The 20,349-nt window shown below is 45.6% G+C and overlaps 1 pseudogene across 1 annotated transcript; it reads left to right on the top strand.

The window, feature by feature from the left end:
- The first annotated feature begins 29 nt into the window (after window positions 1-29).
- On the top strand, window positions 30-18,416 carry LOC147372661 (eukaryotic translation initiation factor 3 subunit E pseudogene; annotated as a pseudogene). The gene is made up of 3 exons (XR_015164945.1): window positions 30-16,432; window positions 16,637-16,758; window positions 18,167-18,416. The product of XR_015164945.1 is annotated as a eukaryotic translation initiation factor 3 subunit E pseudogene (transcript).
- The last annotated feature ends 1,933 nt before the right edge of the window (window positions 18,417-20,349 follow it).

Below are 20,349 nucleotides of genomic sequence, written 5' to 3'. Positions count from 1 at the left end.
TTGTGTCTACAAGTGTGTGTTGCCCAGTTTTAGGGGTGAGTGACAAAGGTAAGGGGGAGCTGTGAAGGGTCAAGAGTCTGAGGTTTTGCTCCAAGTAAACAGAGGAGTGGCAACTTCAGAATGGAGATTGGCAGCCAGGCTCAGACCAGGAGGAGACCTCAAAGCCAGTGTCACATTTCATTTGAGGTTTAATTGTAGGAGGGGTTAAGTCCAGATCTCTAATTTAATAGAATTAGTTCATAATCTCTCATTTGCTTAATCCCAGAAACAGCTTTGTTGGGTAGGGCAGTATAAAACTGCTTTTGGGTAAAGAAGAAGAAAGAAAAACTGAATGACATTTATAAGATTGATTGCTGAGTTAAGGATTTACCACCCAAGAGCCTGATGCTCTGCTGCTCATCACGAAGAAAACCCAGTGTGGGGAGAGGTGTGGTGAGGTTGGAGGGAATTAATGACGCGCTGAATTAGGGAAATGGACATTTCACAGAGATTTAGCTGATTGCTTCTCACATGACTTTGCACTAACGTCAGCCTCGTTTTGTATTGGAAAGCGGAGTTACAGGGACTTCTCTGGGCTTCCCTTGTGGCTCAGCTGGTAAAGAATCCTCCTGCAATGTGGAGGACCTGGGTGCAATCCCTGGGTTGGGAAGATGCCCTGGAGAAGGGAAAGGCTACCTGTGCCACTCTTCTGACCAGGAGAATTCAATGCACGTCATAGTCCGTGGGGTCTCAAAGAGTCGGACGTGACTGAGTGACTTTCACTTCACTCTGGCAGTCCAGTCGTTAGGACTCCACACTTACCACTTGCCCCACAGTATGGCCAAATATATATTAATATATATATGTAATATATATAATGTGTGTGTGTGTGTTAGTTGCTTAGTCATGTCTGACTCTTTGTGACCCCATAGACTGTAGCCTGCCAGGCTCCTCTGTCCATGGGATTTCCCAGGCAAGAATACTGGGGTGAGTTGCCATTTCCTTCTCCTGATCTTCCTGACCCAGGGATTGAACCAGCATCTCTTATGTCTCCTGCATTGGCAGGCAGATTCTTTACCACTAGCGCCAGCTTCAATACACACACACACACACACACACACACACACACACACACACATATATAATATATATGTACATGTAGGGCTTCCCTGGTGGCTCAGTTGATAAAGATCTGCCTGCAGTGCAGGAGACCTGGGTTCAATCCCTGGATTGGAAAGATCTCCTGGAGAAGGGAATGGCTGCCAACTTCACTATTTTTGCCTGGAGAATCCCATGGACAGAGGAACCTGGCAGGCTACTGCTCTCACTTGCCTCACTGCTGCTGCTGCTAAGTCGCTTCAGTCGTGTGCGACTCTGTGCGACCCCATGGACGGCAGCCCACCAGGCTCCCCCATCCCTGGGATTCTCCAGGCAAGAACACTGGAGTGGGTTGCCATTTCCTTCTCCAATGCATGAAAGTGAAAAGGGAAAGTGAAGTTGCTCAGTTGTGTCCAATTCCTATCGACCCCAGGGACTGCAGCCCACCAGGCTCCTCCTTCCATGGGGTTTTCCAGGCAAGAGTACTGGAGTGGGGTGCCATTGCCTTCTCCACTTGCCTCACAGTGTGGCCAAATATATATTAATATATATATATAATATGCATGTGTATATATATGTAATATCTATCTGTAAAATACTCTACCCCAAAACAGCAGAATACACATTCTTCTTAAGTATGCATAGACCATTTTCTGGGATGGATCACATCTTACACCACAAAACTAGTATTAACAAATTTTAGAAAACTGAAATCATAACAGGTGTTTTTTCTGATCATAATAGGATGAAATAGCCAACCTCCCCACCCAAAGGAAAACGAAAGAAAAGGGGAATCACAAATGATGGTTTGGACCCTTCTAGATTATTCTAGTCTTCCCAAAGAGGCCATAACGCAGTGAGGTTTGTTGTGAGGAGAAAACAATATAATTTCATGTATATTATCTGTCACAGTGTGGGTACTCAAGAAATATATGTATTTCCTTCCCTCTTTTCAAAAATTTTTACTTATTTAGCTTTTTTCCTTTTTGGCTGTACTTTGAGGCATGTGGGACTTCCCTGACCAGGGTTGGAATCTGTGGCCCCTGCAGTGGGAGCTCGGAGTCTTAACCACTGGACCGACCACCAGGGGAGTCCTCCTCCACTCTTTTCTTTTCTTCTGAGTTTGTGGCCTGTCAATCCAGCAAAGGGAGCTGAGTGAGGGCGAAGCCACCAAACACTCCGGATTTGCTTTCTTTTTAAGGAAAACATGTGCCAGGCCTTTGTAGCCCCTCAGGGGTCATCCTTAAGTCAATCTCTTCAGAAACACAAGAGGGCATGAATATGGCACTTGTCGCTAGAGACTGCTTTCTCTTCCAAGGGATAGTTTGGACCAGTAGACCATCCTGTCTCTGAGTTCTTTTTCTTGCGGGTGGTGGAAGAATGTTCCCCATTCAGGCAGCAATTGTTGCCACCCCCACCCTCCCTTCCAGAGGCTAATCTGACTTCAGGTCTCTGTGTTCTGCACATAATTAAACTCTTTTATTAATAGGGCCACCCCAGGGGCTGGAGGTTTGGACATGTGAGAATCAGTGTGTGACTGGAGAAGAGGGTTTCAGAGCCCTTCCTCTAGGTCTCCATCGCCACCTGGGCTGAAATAGAATGGGCAAATTGAGCCCAGCCTGGTCCTTGAATGATGCCAATTGATTGATGGCTGGGACCCAAGACGGCATCTCCCAGGAACTAAACGGGTGGTAATGAAATGAAGCTCAGCCACCTTCGCCTCATCTATCACTGTCAGATGAAAAACAGACCGAGTCTCATCTCCGCCTCTCCCTTCAGGCTGAAGCTGTCGACAGCCGCCATACCCTCTGCTCCCACTGGATGGCGCTAAAGCCTCAGGCATCAGCCCTCAGGGACTCCGCAAACGTCCACAGCTATTCTTCTACGAAGGGCACCGGGCAGGGCTGCAGCTATTCAGCAGACTTGAGGCAAACGTGCGTTCCATTTTAAAAGGCTTGACCGTGTGAGCTGTTTGCATCCTCCCTCCCACCGTCTTTAAAGAAGCCGCTCTCCATCTTCTTTGCCCGAGCTCCACTGCTCCGCGTCTCATTTTTGTGAAACTCTCCGAGGTATTACCAGCTCATTTGCAGACAACCTGGCATCTTTACAGATATTGGCCTCATGTGTTAGTCTCTCAGACTCTTTGCGACCCTATGGACTGTAGTCCACCAGGCTCTTCTGTCCATGGAATTCTCCAGGCAAGAATACTGGATTGTTTTGCCATTTCCTCCTCCAGGGGATCTTCCCCACCCAGGGATTGAACCTGGGTCTCCTGCATTTCTGGCAGATTCTTTACTGTCTGAGCTATCAGGGAAGCCCTTATTGGTCCTATAGGCTGTTATTAGTGTTGAAGAGTATTTATACGGTGAGAACACTCGGTTTTGTCGGGAAATGTTTACCAAAACCAGGAGTACAGTCTGGCCCTGAAAATGCCCCAGTGAAACTGCGACCCGGTGCATTCTTGGTTTTCCACCGTCATTTCTAGACTTGTCATCATCACAGAGAACTGAATTGCGCCCCTCTGACCTCCCTCTTCGGCCACTTTCCTCCTGTTGCTACCGGGTTTGCAGGTTTGCCACTGTCCCAGCCCCAGCCGGAAACATGGGGTTGTTTGAGAACTGGAGGCGGCAGCTTCAGACTGCTCTTTCTCAGGTGTTGATGGCTGAGAGCCCGAATCTGGGAACTCAGCCTCCAGTGTGTAGCCTGACACTTCTGGAAATTCGCTGGTTCTCCTCTGGTCACAGTCTCGCATCCCTTCTGTTGGGACAGATAATGCTTGGTCCCCTTGGTGTCAGGGTTTCCAGGTATGCAGAGGAGTTTGTGTGGCAGAGGATTGGCATCTGACCCTGGTTTCTGCCACCTCCTGCTTGCTACCACTTCCTTAACTCTTCAGAGTGGGACACTCCAACGCCTAAAACATTATCATTTGAAAAGCTCATGGAGCTCCCTTAGTTGGTCTCCACAGCCCTCATTTTACAGATTTAAAGGATTTAAGTAGACCCAGGCCCAGATTTCTGGTTCTGTCTTCTTTCGAATGTCACACTTGTGTGGTCTGTGTTAGACACCTTTTTTTTTTTTCCCCAAAGAGGGTGTTTGAAGAAAGACTCATATAAAAATGACCACAATCAGTATGTATCTGTAGCTCTCCTCTCATCTTCCTTACCTGGGAAGTTTTCCTCTGCTGCTCCTGTTTTCTCCCCTGGGCGTGGAAGCTGTGGGGAGAGGCACTGGCTGAGGACCGACATTTTCTGTGTCACCCCAGGTCACTCGTCCACGATCTCCTAGCCACATGAGTCTTTGCCTCCTGGGGAGGGGCTTCAGGGCGAGGCAGAGTTTCCCATCTTCCCATTGCTGTGAAAATTCTTCCACTTCCTTGCATCTCATCCTGAGTCAAAAACTCATGCATGGGGTTTTGCATGAGCCCTGGTGATCTAGTGGCTAAGACCCTGTGCTCTCAATGCAGGGAGTCTGGGTTTGATCCCTGGTCGGGAAACTAGGTCCCATATGCTGCAATGAAGCTCAAAGATCCTGTGTGCTGCAACTAAGACCCTCAGCAGCCCAAAAATAAATACCCCCCAACCCCAAAACCCATATCCAGCATTTTTTTGCTTCTTGTGTATTTACATCCCCCCTCGGCAATCTCTTACCTCTATGGGATTTCTTTTTCTGTTTAAAATTATTTATTCATTTGGCCCTGTTGGATCTTCATTGCAGTGTGCAGGCTTCTCATTGCAGTGGTTTCTCCTGTTGGGGAGCCTGGGCTTCAGGGCACGTGGGCTTCAGCAGTCATGGCTCCTGGTCTCTAGAGCATAGGCTCAGTAGCTGTAGCGCACAGGCTTCGTTGCTCCATGGGATGTGGGATCGAACCTGTGTCTCTTGCATTGGCAGGCAGATTCTTCACCGTTCAAGCCACTAGGGAAGCCCTCTTTTCCTTGTTTTAAAAAATTAAAGTATAATTGCCTTACAATATTATATTAGTTTCAGGTGTGCAACATAGTGATTCCATACTTTTGCACATTACAAATCGATCACTGCCCTATGTGGTTTCAGATCGCATATTTCAGAGGAAGTCCTTAGGAAAATGTGGCAAGGAACTGTTGTGTGTGTAGTGACCTGAGCTGTGTGTCCCAAGCACCAGATCCAACCAGGATCTTCAACGGAAAAGAAGAAACTCTAATGGAATTTCGTTACTACAGCTTAACACCAAACTGTCTGGTCTCAGCTGCTTTGAGTGAGGTTCCCTTGCATAATACGATCTATCAAAACTGCTGGATTTTTATCAACCTGATTAGAGCTCTGAGAAGCCCATGCAGCTATGCCCTGAGCTCTGGGATGTGGTGGTGGAGGTTAGCAGCATATCACGTGATTATGTAATGCCACTGCTTTTCTTTCTGCCGCTGCTGCTGCTGCTAAGTCGCTTCAGTCGTGTCCGACTCTGTGTGACCCCATAGACGGCAGCCCACCAGGCTCCCCGGTCCCTGGGATTCTCCAGGCAAGTACACTGGAGTGGGTTGCCATTTCCTTCTCCAATGCATGAAAGTGAAAAGAGAAAGTGAAGTTGCTCAGTCATGTCCGACCCTCAGCGACCCCATGAACTGCAGCCTTCCAGGCTCCTCCGTCCATGGGATTTTCCAGGCAGGAGTACTGGAGTGGGGTGCCATTGCCTTCTAACAAGGAATAATTCGAGATCAACAGTTCTTTTACCCACAAGGAATCGAAATAGAAACAGCATACATTGTTTCACCATATCTTTATGAACAAGCTATCTTCATGAAAAAGGGAAGGATAATGATCATAGAGTTAGGTCGACTCATAAGACAAATATTCAAGAAAAGGTCATTTATTAGCTGGAGGTCTCTAGTGGTTTCCCACAGGGCTCTGTTTTTGGATCTATTTGGATAACATTTTTACTGACCACTTAGATAAAAATAAAGCATATTTCTCAAATTTCGCACAAGATAAAACCTTAGGAAAGACTGAAATAATAAAACCAGAATACAAACATATTGCAATAGACTGGAACAAAGATCCCAGACCTAGAATTAAGTTTAATGTAAATATATTCATGCCTCCAAAAGAAATTGCATAAGTATAGCTTGGAAAGGCTTGGTTTGACAGTAGTTTTTATGGGAAAAAAAACAAAACAAAAAACAAACCTGGTAGTTTTAGGTGTTGACAGACTGATAAGGACAAGTGATGTGACTGAGCAGATGAAAAGCCAACTCAGTCAAAGGCAGCACTGATACCACTGTGAAGTCTGTGTCAAGGCAGGTGCTATTCCCACTGCACGGGGGGCAGGTTCTACCATGTCAGAACATCACATCAGTTCTTGTGGGTCTCACTGAATGGAGGAGCTTCTAAGGGAGGAGCTGTTTTTAGAACTACATGATCTACAGCACGGTTGATGGAACTGGAGATATTTCATCTGGAAAGAAGAAGACTCTGCAGTATGCATGACCGTCGTCACAGCTAATATTTACTGTGCTCTCCCTCGGTACCCGGAGAAGGCAATGGCACCCCACTCCAGTACTCTTGCCTGGAAAATCCCATGGATGGAGGAGCCTGGAAGGCTGCAGTCCATGGGGTCGCTGAGGGTCGGACACGACTGAGCGACTTCCCTTCCCTCCCTCGGTACCAGGTTCCACTTAAAGTGCCTTACTTGTGTCATATACTATTACTACTACATATGAGTTATGACGATTATTGCCCCCTGCCTTTATCTAGTTCAGTTCAGTTCAGTCACTCAGTCGTGTCCGACTCTTTGCAACCCCATGGATTGCAGCATGCCAGGCCTCCCTGTCCATCACCAACTCCCAGAGTTTACTCAAACTCATATCCATTGAGTCGGTGATGCCATCCAGCCATCTCATCCTCTGTCGTCCTCTTCTCAGCCTTCAATCTTTCCCAGCGTCAGGGTCTTTTCCAGTGAGTCAGTTCTTCACATCAGGTGGCCAAAGTATTGGAGTTTCAGCTTCAGCATCAGTCCTTCCAATGAATATTCAGGACTGATTTCCTTTAGGATGGACTGGCTGGATCTTCCTTTATCTAATATCTGTGGAAATGGAAGCACTAAGAGGTTAACTAATGCCCAACGTGACGCAGCTGCCAAGTTGGGGGCTGGGAGTCAAAGCCAGCCCCAGACTGCCTCAACTGTCTGTAACAATAACAGCACAGCGCATGGCTCCAGAGTTACAAATCTGAAGGAGGCAGATCCTTTAAGTTGTTGTTTAGTCCCTAAGTCATGTCTGACTCTTTTGCAACTCCATGGTCTGTAGCCCGCCAGGCTCCTCTGTCTGGGATCCTCTAGGCAAGAACACTGGAGTGGGTTGCCGTGCCCTCCTCCAGGGGAATCTTCCCGATCCAGGGATTGAACCAGTGTCTCTTGTGTCTCCTGCATTGGCAGGCGGGTTCTTTACTGCTGAGCTGCCAGGGCAGAAATCTGAAGGAGACAGACCCTGGAAGAGCTACCTGCAAAGTGGTGGGCCATCTCTTGCTGGAGGTGTTCAAGGTCAAGGGCGCTCTGCTGAGGATGATGTGGGTGAATTCTGTGTTCAGAATGAGGCTGGACTAGGTAACCTCAAGGAGTCTCAGGACTCTGGACTCTCACTTGCCAAGCTGCCATTCTTAGGGTTGGATTCTAAGAACCGTGGAGGGGTTATCAGTTTTCCACACCATTTTCTTCCCCCACACCTGCACTTCCTTTGCCCTCAGGTGAAAATAAGAATGTCTTCATGGCTTGGATGCGCCCTTACCTTGTAGTAAGTGTAATTTATTGGCTGTCATGATCCACCCCTGGCAGGTAGCTGTATTTTGCAGAACGCATCTTCCTAGCCTTGCTTTAGAATGGAAGGCGCCTTGTGAGTAGAGTGAATAGATCTCCCTCTCCCAAAATATTTCCATTCAAATCAGTGGCAAATCAGAAGGCTGTTGATTGAATAACTGACAAGGGATGCCTGCTACCAACTGTCTCCTGCTGACCCGTCCCTGTGACCTTGGTTCCCACAATCTCACCCATCCTTAGGGCTGTGTCACAACGCAATGTCATTACCTCATTTTTTTCAGCTTCCTAGACCCCTGCTTTTCCCAAGGTGTTCCATCAGCCAGAAATGCTTTCCAGTCTGAAAAACCAGAAGATGGTGAAGAGATTTGAGCATAGAATCTAGATACCTAGCTGAGGTTAACCCCAGGTAGGTTTTCCCAAGTTGATTTGGTTTGGACCTAAAGCTTTGTGTGTGCTCCGTTGCTCAGTCGGGGCTGACTCTTTGCAACACCATGGACTATACCTCTCCAGGCTCCTCTGTCCATAGAATACTCTAAGCAAGAATACTGGAGTGGGTTGCCATTTCCTCCTCCAGGGGATCTTCCCAACCCAGGGATTGAAACTGTGTCTCCTGTGTTTCCTGCATTGCAGGTAGATGCTATGCTATGCTAAGTCACTTCAGTCGTGTCCGACTCTGTGTGACCCCATAGATGGCAGCCTACCAGGCTTCCCCGTCCCTGGGATTCTCCAGGCAAGAACACTGGAGTGGGTTGCCATTTCCTTCTCCAATGCATGAAAGTGAAAAGAGAAAGTGAAGTCGCTCAGTCGTGTCCGACTCTTAGCGACTCCATGGATTGCAGCCTACCAGGCTCCTCCATCCATAGGATTTTCCAGGCAAGAGTACTGGAGTGGGGTGCCATTGCCTTCTCCGTGCAGGTAGATTCTTTACCACTAACCCATCAGGGACGCCACTAAAGCCTTAAGTAGGGCCTTCTAATCAGTTCACCTATTGGGACACTTGGGAGCTGATATAAATAATTGAAGACACATGGGGGTAAATGGATACATTGCAGAAAGAGCCAGTTTGGGCTCTGGTCTTCTCAAACTTGCCTGCTGCCTGTTGCTTAGCCCATCCTTGTCATCATCCCACTTTGTACCTCTCTCCTATCTCTCTGGTTCTGATCCTTCCACTTAGAATTCTTAATGTTTTTTATTTTTGTTGTTGTTGTTTTGGAGTGTGTGTGTGTGTATGGCCATGCCTCGACGAATGGGTATCTTAGTTCCCTGACTAGGGATAGAACCTGTGGCCCCTGCATTGGAAGCTCAGAGTCTTAACCACTGGACCACCAGGGAAGTCCCTGTCTTTAATGTTTCAATCATTCACTTCTGAGATGAGTTTCTCTCTTAGTCCTACCCTGGAGGGAGCCCAGCTCTACAGGCCTCTCCCTGGAGGCTTCCCCCAGCTCTTCCCCTTCACATTTGCATCTCAGCTCCAATGTTGCTTCCTTAGTAAGGCCCCACCCTGCCAGTCTATTCAACGCTAGTGTCCCATTGCAGCTGATCTTCAGAGTCACCAGTCTGTTTGCTTCAGAGCACTTATCACTTGCAATTACATTTCTTTCTCATTTTACTTGTTTTTGTCCCGATATTCTGAAAGTTTTAGGAAGGCAGAGAATTCTTTTGTGTCCTCTTATAGCCCCAGGGCCTAGTTCAGTGCCTGCACACATATGAGAATTTGTTGTATGAACCAATAAACTTTCGGGGAGAAAGGTAATTTTTTTTGTTTGTTTATCCCAGGCTAATTAGGATTCTGGCTCCTCACTCAGGGGCTTCCCAGATGGCTCAGTGGTAAAGAACCTGCCAGCCAATGTAGGAGACATAAGAGACTCAGGTTCGATCCCTGGGTCGGGAAGATCCCCTGAAGAAGGGGGATCTTCAGTATTCTTCCCTGGAGAATCCCAATGGACAGAGGAGCCTGGAGGGCTACAGTCCATGGGGTCGCAAAGAGTCGGACATGACTTAGCAGCTGAGTAGGCACACACACATCACTTAGCGAGCACCGCTGTCAGAGTCCCTCTAGTCTGCTCTGGTGTCTTTCGGTGTCATTTATCTTTAAATAATTATGATGAATTTCAGTTGATCCACCATCAGATTTTTGGTTTTTTCCATATAAGAACAACACTTAACTCCAAAGTGATAAAAGCTATTCACAAACCTGAGCCTTGGAGGAGAGAAAGGAAATTTTTGACTTTGGGGGCTGAGTTCATTTCATCACATCCAAGTTTTATTTCCCTGAGGCTTTTCTTTGTCAAGCTTGGGAAAGTGCCATTAATCCTAGGAGAACTACATAAGAACAAACTTCATATATGAGAAAAGCGAAAAGCAGCCCCGAAGGCAAAACTCAGAGAAGCATTTTAGACTGATCCCCCCTGAAGATCAATGGCAATCTTTTATTTTTCAAGTGCATTACTTCTCTAAACTGACTTGAACCAAGTGGATGAACAAGGACATTTCAGACTGCATAAACCAAGCGGGAAATAGATGAGAGTGCCAGCAAAGAGGCTTGAAAGGATATATCTTCCTACATTTCAAGGCAACTGTTGCTTCCAGCAACAGTTTCTCTTGGGAAAACTGGTGAATGTGTCCTGGATTGGGACTGGGTGGCAGCAGGCGAGGGTCAGTGGGGACGTGGCAGGCGTGGGCTCGGGCTGGGCTGTGCATTACACTGGAGAAGGGCAGAGAAGAAGATGCAAAAGGAAGCTGAATGTTCCCAGGAACAGGACTGACTCATAAAATCTTTCCATTGATGATGCCATATCAAACCAATCACTTTCTGCTTTTTTGAGCCAAATTGGAAAAACCTGGACAGTCTTCGCTCCAAACAACAGCACAGAGGAAGGCTCCTCTTGTCTACAGAGCAGCACCTCCCAAACTCATGCTGTCTAAAGAGGCATATGAAGTGATGTGAAGTGTGAAAGTCGCTCAGTTTTGTCTGACTCTTTGCAACCCCATGGACTATACAGTCCATGGAATTCTTCAGGCCAAAATACTGGAGTGGGTAGCCTTTCCCTTCTCCAGGGGATCTTCCCAACCCAGGGATCAAGCCCAGGTCTCCCACATCACAGGTGGATTCTTTACCAGCTGAGCCACAAGGGAAGGAAGCTTGTTAAAAATGCAGATCCCAGGGCCCTCTCCTGGAAGGTCTGATGCAGTAGATTGGGGTTCAGGTATGAAAAATTATACTTGCAATAGGCATCCCAGCTGATTCTCCTGACTGGACAGGTTTGTTGTTGTTCAATCACTAACTCGTGTCTGATGCTTTATGACCTCATAGACTGCAGCATGCAAGTCTTTCCCATCTTTCACTATCTCTGGGAGTTTGCTCAAATTCATGTCCATTGAGTTGGTGATGCTATCTAACCATCTCACCCTCTGTCACCCTCTTCTCCTTTTGCCTTCAATGTTTCCCAGCATTAGGGTCTTTTCCAGCGAGTCAGCTCTTCACATCAGGTGGCCAAAGCATTGAAGCTTCAGCTTCAGCATCCATCCTTCCAATGAATATTCAGGGTTGATTTCCTTTAGAAATGACTGGTTTGATCTCCTTGTAGTCCAAGGGACTCTCAAGAATCTTCTCCAGCACCACACGTTTGGGGAAAGGCATCAGAGAGTTAGCCATCTTTGTCCACATTTCCCAATTCACCAATCTTCCAGGCAAACCCTACTTTTTGCCTTCCCTACCTTTGAACTCAATCCATAGGAAGCCTCTCAGTCTGTTCTCCTGTCTGGGAGCCATAGTGTGGTTCTGCAAACAAGACTCCAGTTCCCTCCCTGGAGGGATCTTGGTGGAGACCTCCCAGTGTTAAAGGTGAAACTGGACATGGAGACACAGGCATCAGGAGAGATGCCCCTTAGGGATGGAGCAGCCTTCTTCATGGCTAGGCATTCTGGGGCCCCTTCCTCCTGCCCGTCCCCTCCCCGCAACGATCACATCTCCTGCTTCATCACCCACCTCCACCTCTAAGCTCATTCCCCAACCTCCCTTTCTGTCTCCACTGCAACTTCACAGCCTTGTTTTCATTCAGGTGCTTCCACTTCCAACTCAGTTGGTTCAAAACCACTGATTTATTGTCCTCTCCACCTCCAGCTCTGTTTCTCCACCTGGACCCTCTACCTCGGGTTCCCTCTTTTGCAAACTGGAAGTGTGGTCCTCTGAGTTACCCAAGCCAGGATACTGGCTCCTCTGTCTTCCTCATTCCCTACATCAAAACTTAAGTATCTGTTTAAGGCTGTGGTTTGCAAGCCTGGTTTGCTGCCAAAGAGAATCATCTGGAAAGATTTTATAACATACGCATGCCTGCGCTCCACTCCCAGAAATTCTGATTTAATTGGTCTGTGGTGAGGTCAGGCCATGGACAGCTTTTAGAACTTCCCAAGTGATTATAATATGCAGCCAGGGTTCCCACTCTAGCCTCTGTTCCACCCTTCCCCACGAGGCAGATCTGATCCATTCACAGGGCTGGGGCCAGGGTGGGGAGATCGAGGCTCTTAGCTCCAGCACAAAATTCAAGGGAGCGCCAAGACCCTCAATCATCAAGATGGATTACAATATTAAAAAAAAAATAAAAACGAGTGCAGAAAGTCCATGATCCACAACCCATAGACGTTTTATAAAAACAGGCTGTCATGGTTTGTTTCACGACCCTGCTTTATTTCACAACGGCGACAATTATTTCCCATCAGGCTGCGGTCCCTGGGCTAGTGTGGCTGTCACGTCCCTCCCAGGGGTTTATGAGGGTTGACAAAGGCGTGTAAACAGATTGGGCAACTAAGAACTCTAGGTTTCTTTTTTTTTTGACTGGAGAGCTTTTAACTTTTTCCACTGGGTTCAAAACATGGGCGGATTTGTTGATAAGCCTGTGCCAGGGGTACACATGAGTGCCTCCACCCCAGCTTCCAGCTTGACTTGGCACAGAGCTGCTGGTCGGCTGGCCACTCCTTTCAATGCCCTTCACACCACGTCCAGGTTCCTGCTTTCGGGATCTAAGCCCTGTGTGAGCCCAGGAAGCTCAGCTCTCCAACCTCAACTCCTATTGCTTTCCGCTATGTGTGATTCAATAAAGAATGCCTTGCAGCTCTCCAACGTGCCTTGGCTTTCCTTGCAGCTATGCTATTACAGGTGGCTCAGTGGTAAAGAATCTGCCTGTGATGCAGGTTTGATCCCTGTGTGGGGAAGATCCTCTGGAGAAGGAAATGGCAACCCACTCCACTATTCTTGCCTAGGAAATCCCAGGGACAGAGGAGCCTGGCGGGCTACAGTCCATGGGGTTACAACAGAGTTGAACTCGGCGACTAAACAGCAACAGCAACACCATTACTCGGGGGTGTTTTCTGCTCTGCAAATCTGGGTCTTTGCAGCCGGTCGCGTAGTCGTTGATTTCTGCACTGCTCAGAGATACCTGGCTGAGACGGTGAGAGGGGTTGGAATTCAAGCTTGTTCCACTTACGGAGCCCCACACCCCATCGCTCCGCCCCCTCCCCCCACAGCGTGCTTGGCGTGAGGCTGTATCCATGGGGCTGCCGTCATGTTTTCCCATTCATCCACCCAGTGTTAGTCGCTCAGTCGTGTCTGACTTTGCAGCCCCATGGACTGTAGCCCTCCAGGCTCCTCCGTCCATGGGATTTTCCGGGTAAGAATACTGGAGTGGGTTGCCATTTCCTTATCCATTTCCTGACCCAGGGATCGAACCTGGGTCTCCTGCATTGCAGGCAGACTCTTAACCGTCTGAGCCACCTGGGAAGCCCATTACTCACCCAGAATGGGCATGTTTTTCTAGCTTGGACAAAGACTCCCTGTTAGTGGCGGCTCTGAGTATCATTCCCCACATCTTTCCCCATGAATTCCGCCCTCCTTCCCTCCCATGTAAGACAGAGCTCAAGCTTTGACCTCCACTGGGAAGTCTTTCTTGCCCTCAGTCTCTGAGACAGAGTGACTCTAAGTTACCACTTCATCTTCTGCATGTTCTTATGATGGCAGCTATCCCAGTGAAGTGTAATTATGTGGACAGCTGTAAAACCACACGCCTGCCCCAGAAGTCTGGCCTGTATCGGTCAAGTTCAGGGTGGTTCTTCTTTAATCTAAGGATGCCTTTGAAGAATACTGGAATAACAAGTAGTAACGTCAAAACATTCAGGCGAGTACCTCCTTTGTTTTACTTCAAGGTACCAAACAATTGGCTGCATCAATCAGGCTGGGCACGGCTAGCTGAGATAACAAATTGGGGGCTTACAAGAAGAAAGCTCTATTTCTTATTCACCCGCATGTTCCTCATGGAACCCAGATGGATGGAGCAGTCACTGTTTGCAGCTCTGCTTGCCACTGTGGTGGAGGAAAAAAACTTTCGACAGTCTGGTACCAATAATGAATTGTTTCTTCCTGGAATCAGCTTTGGAAGTGACATAATCTCTGTTCCAACTTACTGGCCAGAATTAGTGTCATGGTCCCACCCAACCTCAAAAAGGACAAAAAGTATAAGCCTACCATGTTCCTGGAGGGCAGGAGAGCATGGAAACGTTTGGCAAACAGCACTGATGACTCCCAGAGTCAACGCTTTCCATAAAATTGACTGACTTTCTTATTTCTTAAATAGCCTTTTCTACCAGTTGTTTTGGCATTCAGAAAAATGCATTATCAACAGCAAGACCTGGCAATAACAACTACAGCTAAAACCCAAAGCACAGGTTTTTTGGGAAAATTTTCAGTGACATCTCTGCTCATAAATAAGGATTTTTTGGGAGTATGTATCTATTTTATTTTATAGTTCAGATTATATTGTAAAAACTAGCAGAATGTAGTGGCCCAAGTTCAGTTTTTGATGAGATTCTTAGTGTCTTAGTTACACAAATAAATTGCCTAACCCATCCAATAGATCAAATGAGATAGATAGTGGATGTGAAAACCTTCTGTAGATTGTAAAATGCTGAAATGTAAATTCTGTTTAAAAACATATTGTTGTTAGCCCAACGGACTAGCCATCCCAAAGACCTTTATGTTCTATTAATAAGATCTTTTCCTGCCACAGGTATTTTTTTCATTTCTTTTCTGTTGATTTTCATGGGCTTTTAAAATAAACCCTTAATAAGAACAGAACCGCAGAAAACATTCTTTCAGTATGAATCAGCTATATATTCAAAACAAAATTTGAAAAACTCAGTTTTTCCAGGAACAAATTGCCCTGGGAATGACGCCACTGAATTAGTTGTTAAGGAATTTAAAAATGAATTGCAGATGAAGTCTATACAAGTTTCTCCCAAATACATGTAAAGTCCACTTTCCCTCTGTAGCATATATTTTAAAAAGCCAGTCCCCCTCTGTATACACTGGTGGAAGAGATACACATCCTTAACATTTCCCCCCAAATCTTTAACTCTTAAAAAAACAATAATTAAGAGATGAATTTCACATTAAAAAGAAATTTTAATTTCTCCCTTTAATTTTAATAAGTGCTCCCTTAGTGCATTTATATCACAGAAAGAACATGTTAGAGTTCAAAAATGTCAGTTTTGTAAATTGAAATATATACGCAATGCCACCTTTTGTCTCTTTTCTTTGCTTCTATTTTAAACCTTTTAAAATAAATATCCTTCTCTGTGTTTACAGCATAGACTCCTTTATCCTACAGTTTGTGGACAATTATAGATCTGTCTACTGATAGATCCTATCAGTTTTGTTTGTCTTGAATTCTGTGATGACACAGAACTTGTGTCTCCAGAATTTGTGACTATAATCATGTGAAAATCCTGTTGAAATGAAAAATTATGTCTAATCTCCAATGAAAGAACTTAAGTGTGAAAGTGTGAATCAATCTCAGATCAAATGTCAAACGTTTAGATGTGAAAGGGTTTCTCCAAGACCACAGAAAAGTCAATATCCTACTGTTAATTTTTACATTAAAAAAAAAAATCTGCTTAGAGGATTCTTTTCCAAACCAGACTTGATTTAACTACATCCTAAACACGGTTCCAGGCAAGAATACTGGAGTGGGTTGCCATTTCCTTCTCCAAAACATGGTTCAAATTCTAATAGTTCCACTAGCTTTAGAAAAATCTAGAAAGATAGACAATAGTATTTCCAAAGTGTACTTGTAGTTCTTTGAGTGATGGATGAGATAAGTATTAAAAGTGTATCCTTTTCCTTGGCAAGATGGAGGGGATGACTTGGCTACTAGCATCATGCACTTTTTGGATCAGCATCTAGTCTTTCCATTGCTTGAATTTCTCTCTGTAAAGGAGATTAAATAATGAAAAAGAATTGTCACAAGGTAAATAGGATCCTCGTAGTGATACCAATGTGGTAGGCTTTGCTACGGAAGTATAAAAATACTTTATTTCGAGTATATTCCTCATGCACTGGGAGAAACAAAGAACCACTACTGTTGTGCAACTGAAACAGCTTCAGGTAGAAATGATTCAACTGTGAAGATGTTAGAAGATCTAGAAACTCCAGGGCAAATGCAGTCAGCCAGGGACAGTCAGATGCTGTTTCACTACTTGGCAGACAAGCATGGTTTTAGGCAAGAATATTTAGATACACTTTGCGTGCTAAGTCACTTCAGTCGTGTCTGACTCTTTGTGACCCTATGGACTGTAGCCCACCAGACTCCTCTGTCCATGGGATTTCCCAGGCAAGAATACTAGAGAGGGTTGCCATGCCCTTCTCCAGGGGATCTTCTTGACCCAGGGATTGAACCCGGGCCTCCTGCATTGCAGGGAGATTCTTTACCATCAGAGCCACTAGGGAAGGTTTACAGGCATGCAAAATGCCAATATGAATGCAGAATTACTCTGGAGCAGCAGAATATCTTTCCTTCTTTAGACTGTTGGTTCCAGCAGTAGATAGAAATGCTTTGAATTCAGAACTTATGGTTGCAGAAGGAAGGGAGAAAGGACATGAGGAAGGGATAGTCAGGGAGTTTGGGATGGACGTGTACACTGCTATATTTAAAATGGATAACAAACAAGGACTGACTGTATAGCAAGGGAATTCTGCTCAATGCTATGTGGCAGCCTGGATGGGAAGGAGTTTGGGAGAGAATGGATACATATATATGTATGACCGAGTTCTATTTCTGCTTTATTGACTATGCCAAAGCTTTTGACTGTGTGGATCACATTAAACTGTGGAAAATTCTGAAAGAGATGGGAATACCAGACCACCTGACCTGCCTCTTGAGAAACCTGTATGCAGGTCAGGAAGCAACCGTTAGAACTGGACATGGAACAACAGACTGGTTCCAAATAGGAAAAGGAGTACGTCAAGGCTGTATATTGTCACCCTGCTTGTTTAACTTCTATGCAGAGTACATCATGAGAAACGCTGGACTGGAAGAAGCACAAGCTGGAATCAAGATTGCCAGGAGAAATATCAATAACCTCAGATATGCAGATGACACCATGCTTAGGGCAGAAAGTGAAGAGGAACTAAAAAGCCTCTTGATGAAAGTGAAAGAGGAGAGTGAAAAATTTGCCTTAAAGCTCAACATCCAGAAAACGAAGATCATGGCATCCAGTCCCATCACTTCATGGGAAATAGATGGGGAAACAGTGGAAACAGTGTCAGACTTTATTTTTCTGGGCTCCAAAATCAGGGCAGATGGTGATTGCAGCCATGAAATTAAAAGACGCTTACCTCCTTGGAAGAAAAGTTATGACCAACCTAGATAGCATATTCAAAAGCAGAGACATTACTTTGCCAACAAAGGTCCATCTAGTCAAGGCTATGGTTTTTCCAGTGGTCATGTACGGATGTGAGAGTTGGACTGTGAAGAAAGCTGAGCACCGAAGAATTGATACTTTTGAACTGTGGTGTTGGAGAAGACTCTTGAAAGTCCCTTGGACTGCAAGGAGATCCAACCAGTCCATTCTAAAGGAGATCAGCCCTGGGTGTTCTTTGGAAGGCTGATGCTAAAGCTGAAACTCCAGTACTTTGGCCACCTCATGCAAAGAGTTGACTCATTAGAAAAGACTCTGATGCTGGGAGGGATTGGGGGCAGCAGGAGAAGGGGACGACAGAGGATGAGATGGCTGGATGGCATCACCAGCTCGATGGATGTGAGTTTGAGTGAATTCCGGGAGTTGGTGATGGACAGGGAGGCCTGGAGTGCTGCAATTCACGGGGTCACAAAGAGTCGGACACGACTGAGGGACTGAACTGAACTGAACTGAGTGCCTTTCCTATTCATCTGATACTATCACAACATTGCCTGTTAATCTGCTATACTCCAATAGAAAATAAAAAGTTTTTTAAAAAGAAATGCTTTGAGTTCACTCTAGGAAACACTGACTTCTGAAATCTTAACACAGAATTGGGATGCATCCATGGAAGACCTTACGCAGCTCAAAGGGACCATAGATAATAATTCCGTGCGTTCTCCACTTCAGTCTTTCAGCCACGAACATGGCTCATTCATTGGTCTCTGTTTTCTTCCATCACCCCAAAGGGTGCCGTGACATTATTGATCCCCTCCTTTACCAGCGACAGTTGCTGTTGTTTAGTTGCTCAGTTGGGTCTGACTCTTTGTGACCCCATGGACTGCAAAATGCCAGGCTTCCCTGTCCTTCACTGTCTCCCAGAGTTTGTTCAGATTCACGTCCATTGAGTCGATGATGGCATCCAACCATCTCATCCTCTGTCATCCCCTTCTCCTCCTGCCTTCAGTCTTTCCCAGCATCAAGGTCTTTTCTAATGAGTTGGCTCTTCGTATCAGATGGTCAAAGTATTGGAGCTTCAGATTCCAGAGAATTTGAATAAAATTGGCTGGATTTCATTAAAGAAAATTCACTCAAATCTCTGATCTGACAGTTTGACCATCCTAGCAACCCAATCCTTCTGATTTTCCTGAGACATCCTTTTTTTATAGATTACTTTTGAAAATTTTATTTATTTACTTTTGGCTGTGCTGAGTCTTCGTTGCTGGGAGGGCTTTCTCTGGTTGTGGTTAGTGGGGGTTAGTCTCTAGTTGTGGCACACAAGTTAATCATTTCAATAGCTTATCTTGTTGTGGAACACAGGCTCCAGAGTGCGAGGGCTTCCATAGTCGCAGCAGGTGAACTCAGGAGTTGCGGCTCCCAGGCTCAAGAGCACAGGCTCAATAGTTGTGTCTCATGGGCTTAGTTGCTCCGAGGCTTGTGGGATCTTTCAGGATCAGGGATCAAACCTGTATCTCCTGCATTGGCAGATGGGTTCTTTAACTCTGAACCACCAGGGAAGCCTCCTGAGATATTCTTGAAGACAGTCCCTGAAAGGCCCTAATAGTTTAAGTAAAGGTGCATGTTTATGCCTTGGAAGTTCTTTGAATAAATAAGTTCTGATATATGTTAAAATGTAAACTTAATTATAACTAATCTATCTTTGAAGATAGACAGGCAAACAAGATCTCCCACTGGAGGCCAGCAGTTTGAAAGTGGTCTGAGCCATTTTGTTGCTGTTCAGTCACTAGGTCATGTCTGACTAGAACATTTTAAACAACTCCAAGAGAAAGTCTTTCTTTATTCAGAGGTCAAGCATGACTTCTTAGAAGTTAAGGATATTCACTCCCATTCATTGTTAATTGAGAAGCATTCCTTCATATGCAAAATACAGAGGCTTTTGTATCAAAGAAGCAGAAAAAGATTTTCTAGTTTATTTCTCATGAATCGTGCACTTTTGAAATAGATGATTAGGCTTATTCTGAGGAAGAGGCTACAGAACCATCTTGTTTACCATCTGAATTTGAAGGAAAAAAAGACTTTCATTCTGCCACAAGTTGAGTAAGGCTTCATAGGAGACAGTCCTGTTGGCCTCATGTCTTCAGAGAGTTTCTGGGAAAAGGTAGATTTAGAACTGATTGTGGAAGGAGGAAAAGAAGGCTGGGAAGTCATGAACCTGGCCAATATGAAGTAGATATAATCCCAAGAAAAGGGAGCATTTGTTTAAAAGAAGAAAGAATAATGGCTATAGCGAATGAGGAAGCTTCATCAACGTTGTGGTGCTTGGGCTCCAGAGTACGTGGGCTCGGTAGTTGCAGCTCGCAGACTTAGTTGCTGCGCAGCATGTGGGAGCTTATTCCAGACCTGACCACAGGCTAAAATAAGGCATAAGACTTTTTTAAAGAGCCAGCTTAAAACTAAATATTAAAAAAAACTAAGATCATGGCATCCGGCCCCATTACTGCATGGCAAATGGAAGGGGAAAAGGTGGAAATAGTGACAGATTTCCTCTTCTTGGGCTCCAAAATCACTGCAGATGGTGACTGCAGCCATGAAATCACAAGATGATTACTTCTTGGCAGGAAAGCAATGACAAAACTAGACGGTGTGTTGAAATGCAGAGACATTACTCTGCCAACAAAGGTCTGTATAGTCAGGGCTATAGTCTTCCCAGTGGTCACATACTGTTGTGAGAGCTGGACCATAAAGAAGGCAGAATGCCAAAGAATTGATGCCTTCGAACTGTGGTGCTGGAGAAGACTCCTGAA

The sequence above is a fragment of the Bos grunniens genome, chromosome 5 (assembly GCF_055505025.1).
Source record: "Bos grunniens cultivar Pamir isolate PY7600 chromosome 5, Bosgru_T2T1.0, whole genome shotgun sequence".
Classification (NCBI taxonomy): Eukaryota; Metazoa; Chordata; class Mammalia; order Artiodactyla; family Bovidae; genus Bos; species Bos grunniens.
The sequence above is the reverse complement of the archived record's forward strand: the minus strand, read 5'-3'. Positions and strand labels throughout refer to the sequence as shown.